This window comes from Phyllostomus discolor, chromosome 6, assembly GCF_004126475.2.
Source record: "Phyllostomus discolor isolate MPI-MPIP mPhyDis1 chromosome 6, mPhyDis1.pri.v3, whole genome shotgun sequence".
Classification (NCBI taxonomy): Eukaryota; Metazoa; Chordata; class Mammalia; order Chiroptera; family Phyllostomidae; genus Phyllostomus; species Phyllostomus discolor.
In genome coordinates this window covers 95,787,959-95,793,958 of record NC_040908.2, presented here as the reverse complement: position 1 = coordinate 95,793,958, position 6,000 = coordinate 95,787,959, and positions in this window count along the sequence as shown.

Sequence of the window (6,000 nt, the reverse complement as noted above, 5' to 3'; positions counted from 1 at the left end):
CCAACCAAGTGAGCCACACCAGGCAGGGATGTTTTTGTTTTATTAACTTTTAAAAAAATTGTTTTATGTACAATAGGTACAGTGTGAGGAATAAGAAAAATGTAATTTTGATTTCTAGTCCATTATATATGACCTGTTGTGTGTTTTCTTTTTCTGTTTCCTGCTAGCTCTTCTTTCTCCCAGTGTCCATAAATTTTTTCAATCTCAAAATCCTGGTTCTTTAGTTTTAGGGACAATTTATTCTTTGATTACTTCCTCTATTATGTTCCTCTGTGCATTAACTCCTGTCATTTGAATATTGGACACTAATTTTTGTGTCTTTTCTTCTCCCAATTTTCGATCACTTCACAATGATGTTGTTTTCTGAAAAACTTCACCTTTATCTTTAAAACCTACTCTCTTTTTCATTCTATGAAATTTTTAATTTTCAACAGGTTATTTCTGTTTCCCTAGCTTGTAACTTCCTTTAGTTTCCTCTTTTTATTGTTCTGTTCTTGTTTCTTGGGTGCATTTCTTCTATCTCTTTAAAAATGCTAAAATGTCAATGGTTTTTGAAGGTCCCCCCCACCCCCGTATGGTCTTTTTCTTCCAAATTTTTATTTATTTGTTTTGGTTTCTACCTTTCAAGTTTAATGTCTGGTGATCCTTAATAGTTGGCTCAAACATGAGAGTGTAGCACTAAAAAACTGACTAGAAGCTCAGAGTGAGCAGGAGGGTTCATTGATTAGGCTTCCCTGCATGGTGATCTTGCTGGGCTACTTCCTGGGTGAACTTCTGTTCAACAGCGAAGGATTTTTCAGTCTTCCTCCTGGAGTGGACAGGCCTGGCTTCCCCATGGAAAACAGCTCCTGAAATTTCCAATGTCCAACTTGTGAAGTTCACTTAATCAACTTGCTTTCCCTATGACAACCACATTCTTAACAGTTTCTGGAAATTCCCAGTCCATAGACCATGAAGCTTAGTCTTCTGTCAGGGTGAGAGAGGAGCTGCCTCAAGGCAGGTCGTCTAAGGCTGTATTAGGCTTTCAACAAATCCTCCTTAGCCCCATTTTAATGGCCACATCCTGAGGTGTGTAGTGCCGTAAAATCCTAGGCCTTTGGGGTTCTGTACAGACAGTTGTGTTGCTTCTTGGCTTTCCTCACTGACAATTTAGGACTCCACTTTTCAGGGTTTGGTAAATCGTCTGTTTTCAAATTTTGCTATCTTATCTCCATTACCATTTTCTCTCTTCATAATTTATTTCTTAAAACAAAAACCCTGTTCTTGTCACTTCTGTGGAATTTGGGAGTAAGCAAAGTAAATGATTGTGTTTAAACCACCATCTTTCTCTCTGTTCCTTCAAATGTATCTCTCAATAGTTCCTTACACAAACTCTTGGCTCTAAATACTTCCAGTCATTTTCTCTGACTTGATGCTTTTCTTCCCTTAGTTCTCTCACCGCCTCCCCATTTCTGAAAGTTATAATCCCTGCTTTCCAGAAGAATCTCCTACCTAAGGTATCCTTCCCTCCCACACCTGGACCTTGGTGAGGATTCTGTCCTCTGCACTCCACGAGCACTATTGCCTGAGCCATTTAGTGGGTTCTTCATACAAACTGTTGCAGTGGGAGCTCTCTAGAATGCCTTACTTGACAGCTAGATTTCATCTCTCATAGGCACTTGTCTAAAGCAATAAATCCCTTCCATGAGATGTCCTTGCTTCTCTCCCAAAGCTATTTGCATGTTTCCACCCCACAAGCTTTATCATTTCCTTCTTGATAAGATGTATAGAAAAGAGAAAAGGTGACTTTTCCTGTAACTTTTTGTGTCTCAAATGCCAAAATTTGGTGTGGATTTCCTATTTAGGAACATCGAAGAGTGTGGATAGAGAGCAGAAGGACACATGGTGGGAAGTGTCATGTACAAACAGCATAGATTAAATCATGACAAAGACTGGGACTTGGCCTTTAAATCAGCAACTTCCCTGTTACATGGATACTGTGGCAGTCACAGGGCTATCTGACTGCTAGAGAGGCAGGAGCTAGAAGTCTTCTTGAATCCCATATCTCTAAGACACAGCCACTCTATTGGGTTTTGAGGCAATTTTTAACATTTTAAATACATTTCTTTAGTAGCATGTAAGGCTGCTTCTTGAGCTCTCCCAGAGATTCTGTAAACTACTTAAAAAAAAGATTTACTTTTTAGAAAGAGGAGAATGGAGAGAGAAAGAGAGGGAAATAAACACCAATGTGTGAGAGACACACATTGATCGGCTGCCTCTCACACATACCCAACCAAGGAATCTGGCCCGCAGCCCAGGCATGTGCCCTGACTGGTAATTGAACTGGTGACCCTTTGGTTCACAGGCCGGTGCTCAATCCACCGATCCACACCAGCCAGGAATCCATAAACTACTTAACCCTTAAAAAAAGCAAAAACAAAAACAATTCCTTTGGCTTCAACTAAAATAGAGTCTATAGTATGCAACTAAAAAGCCCTGACCAAAACACTTCCTCTCCCTCAATCCCACTTCTCAAGGCGATCACTCACATATTTTAGCTGTTTTTTCTGTCTTACCCCAAATATTTCTAGACTTTTCAGTTTTAGTCATTGTGATACTAATATCACATAACACACGGATTTAGTTCTCTTGCGCTTCATCCCAACAACATGGACTTGCCCTATCCCAATCCCTCATAGATCTTTCTCATTTTTTTTGTTAAATTAAGTCTGAATATTTACATATAAAATTAGTCATAGTTGAGTCATGTAGTTTACTATGATTACAATGTCTTTCATGTAAAACAACTTTTTTTGTAAAGATCTTGTTAATTTATTTTTAGAGAGAGGGGAAGTGCGGGAGAAAGAGAGGGAGAGAAACACGGATATGCAAGAGATACATTGATCAGTTGCCTCTCACCCCCAACCCAGGACCTGGCCCGCAACCCACGTGTCCTGACCTGGAATGGAAGTGGTGACTTTTTGGTTCACAGGCCACCACTCAATCCACTAAGCCACACCTGCCATGGCATCACATAAAAAGTTTTATTTATCCTACAGTTAATACTTGTCTCATTATTCCATTTGCTTGGTTTTACATACATTAATTCATCCCAAATTCACTTCCAGTTATATAAATGTCTTTTAAATACATAAAACTAATCAGTTACTATTGGGTTGGCCAAAAAGTTCATTTAATTTTTTCAGTACAATGGCTGTAGTAGTGCTTAGTTGCCTTTAACTTCATTTGGAACAATTTTGTTAGATTGTATTGTAACAACTGTCATATCAGTGTACATGGAAAAAAACATCAAAATTGGTGAATTTTTGTGTGGCCATTTTAATATTGAAGATGGGAGAAAATAAGAAACATTTTTGGCATATTACGCTTTATTATTTCAAGAAAGGTAAAACCACAACTGAAACACAAAGAATGGATTTGTGCAGTGTGTGGAGAAGGTGCTGTGAGTGATCAAATGTGTCAAAAGTGGTGTGTGAAGTTTCTTGGTACTACTGACATTTTGGCCAAATAACTATTTGCTGTGGGGCTGTCTTATGCATTGGAAGATATTTAGCAGCACCCCTGGCTTCTACTCCCTAGAAGCCAATAGCGGGAGATAGATGACATCCTCAAAATATCCAAATCAATAAAGTTATTGATGAAAATTAAAAATGTCTTTTGTTTCATAGAAAAAAACGTAATGAATTTTTGGCCAACCCACTAAATCAGATTTCTCCTTTCAGAAATATTCTTCCTGGAGACTTCCATATGCTTACTTGAACCTGGACTGGTTAATCTTTGGGCTGTTACACCACCTGCACTCTGGGGTTCTATTCACTATGATGCTGAGGATTCCCTTTTCCTCTTTACTATGTTATATTCCCTGGTGCCCCCACCTCAGTCTTCTTCCTTGGTTTACTCCTTTGTGTGTTGGATAAGCTTTGTGAGCTTACCCACCAGGAGCATCCTTGGAAGCTTCATTGGAGATTATGAAGTAGCTCACAGAATCTACAGGAGGACCAAAGAATAAGGTTTGAAAACTGTACATCCAGAAACAATATTCAGATTATCTAACAATCTATACATTAAGGCATTCCAATACCTCCTCTTGTCAAAGGCACCAAAGGCCCTGAGCAAGCATCTTCCACCTAGAACCTATGCTGTTGCTGCCTCTGAAAACTATCTCTCATCTCCTTTCTCAATGAATAGATTTTGTGCAAAATCTGCTTCTTCACATTTCTTGAAATCGAGGTTTCCCATGGAAGTGTCTGACTGAAAAAGCCCGGGTATATGCCTGTCTTTGCTGCAGTAGATGCAGATGTCATAGTGTGGGAGTTTCCCCGAGTGTAAAAAGGGAATTCTAAAGATATTAGTGGTTCTTGAACATAACTGTCTACCAGAGTTTGCATGTCTGACAATGTCTTTGTTCTATCCTTATGCTTTCTTTCAGGATTCTGAAGACATTGTTCCATTGAATTCTACATTCTAGAAACCCATAGCCAATTTGTTTTCTGATCGACTTTGTGCAACTTGTTTTTTACTCTCTGGACACTTTTAGGATATTCTTTAAACCTGATTTTCTGAGATTTCATTAAGATATGATAGGTTAATCTTTTTCTGTCAACTCTTATGCTAGAACTTCAGATGCAGAAACTCATGTTCTTCATTACTGTAAAATTTTCTTATCTTTTTGTTTAATATATTTCTTCCCACTATATTTTCAGTCTCTCTCTATGGAATACAACTAGTCAAATATTAAACCACTTGAACTGATCCTCTCATTTCATCTTTGTTCTTCTATTTTCTATCTTTTTGTTCTTTTTTATGTTTCATATTCCAAACCTTCCAGCACTTATTTTTTATTTCCACAATTTTTTTCTCTAAATATTCCTTTTATTATAGATTCCTGATATTCTCCATGGCTGCAGATTTTCTCTTCTTTCTCTAGAAGTATTAATCACCGAAATATTTTTAAAGTTTCATTTGCTCTTTACATTGTGTTTCCTCTGAATTCACCTTTCAAGGATGTTTTGTTTTTGTATTTCATGTTAAATGCCTTCCTCATGTCCAGTCATTATTGACTTATGTTTAAGAGGCAGGTACTAAAAGTTGTGTTTGCTGTGGATGATAGTTCGACTTCACTGAGAGTGCTCTGGCTAGGAACCAATTATTTCCTTTGGTGATGGGTGAGGGTGGGAGGCACATGACTGTCAGTACCTGAAGGTAAGAGTATAATGAAAAGACTTTAAATTTATGCATATATCTGAGTTGAAATTGAGGCCCAGGAATTTATGGTGTCTTAATTTTCTGTTTTTGAGAAACATTAAAAATAAGAGAATATGGAATATGTAGCAAAAACCAGCCAGAATTGACATCTCAATATTTTGCCATATTTGCTTCAAGTGTTTAAACAGCTTTACTGAGATATAAGTTACATAACAAAAATTTCACCCAGTTTATGTGTACAATTCAATGCTTTTTGATGTATTTACAGCCACCATGACCACAATCTAATTTTAGAACTTTTCCATCACTCCAAAAAGAAACTTTGTGCCCAGTCATAGCCCTTCTGTGCTCAGCTCCAAGCAACTGCTAATCTACTTTCTGTCCTTACAGACTTGCCTATTCTGGATACTTCAAATTTATGTAATCATATGTGTGGTCTTTTGCATCTAGTTTGTTTCACTCAGCATGTTTTTGAAATTCATCCGTGTTGTAGCATGTATAAGAATTTCTTTTTTTATGGTTGAATAACAACTCATTGTTATGAGTATATCACACTTTATCTGTTCTTCAGCTGATAACATTTGGGTTGGTTTCAGTTTTTGCTAATATGAACAAGTGTTATGAACATTCATGTACAGTCTATGTGGGGTCATATGGTTCTATTTTTCTTGGGTAGATATCTAGGAGTAAAATGACTTGGTCCTATGGTAACTCTATGTTCAACATTTTAAGAAACTGCTACATTGTTTTTCCAAAATGCCTACAGCATTTTAAACTTCCACCAGCAATATATGG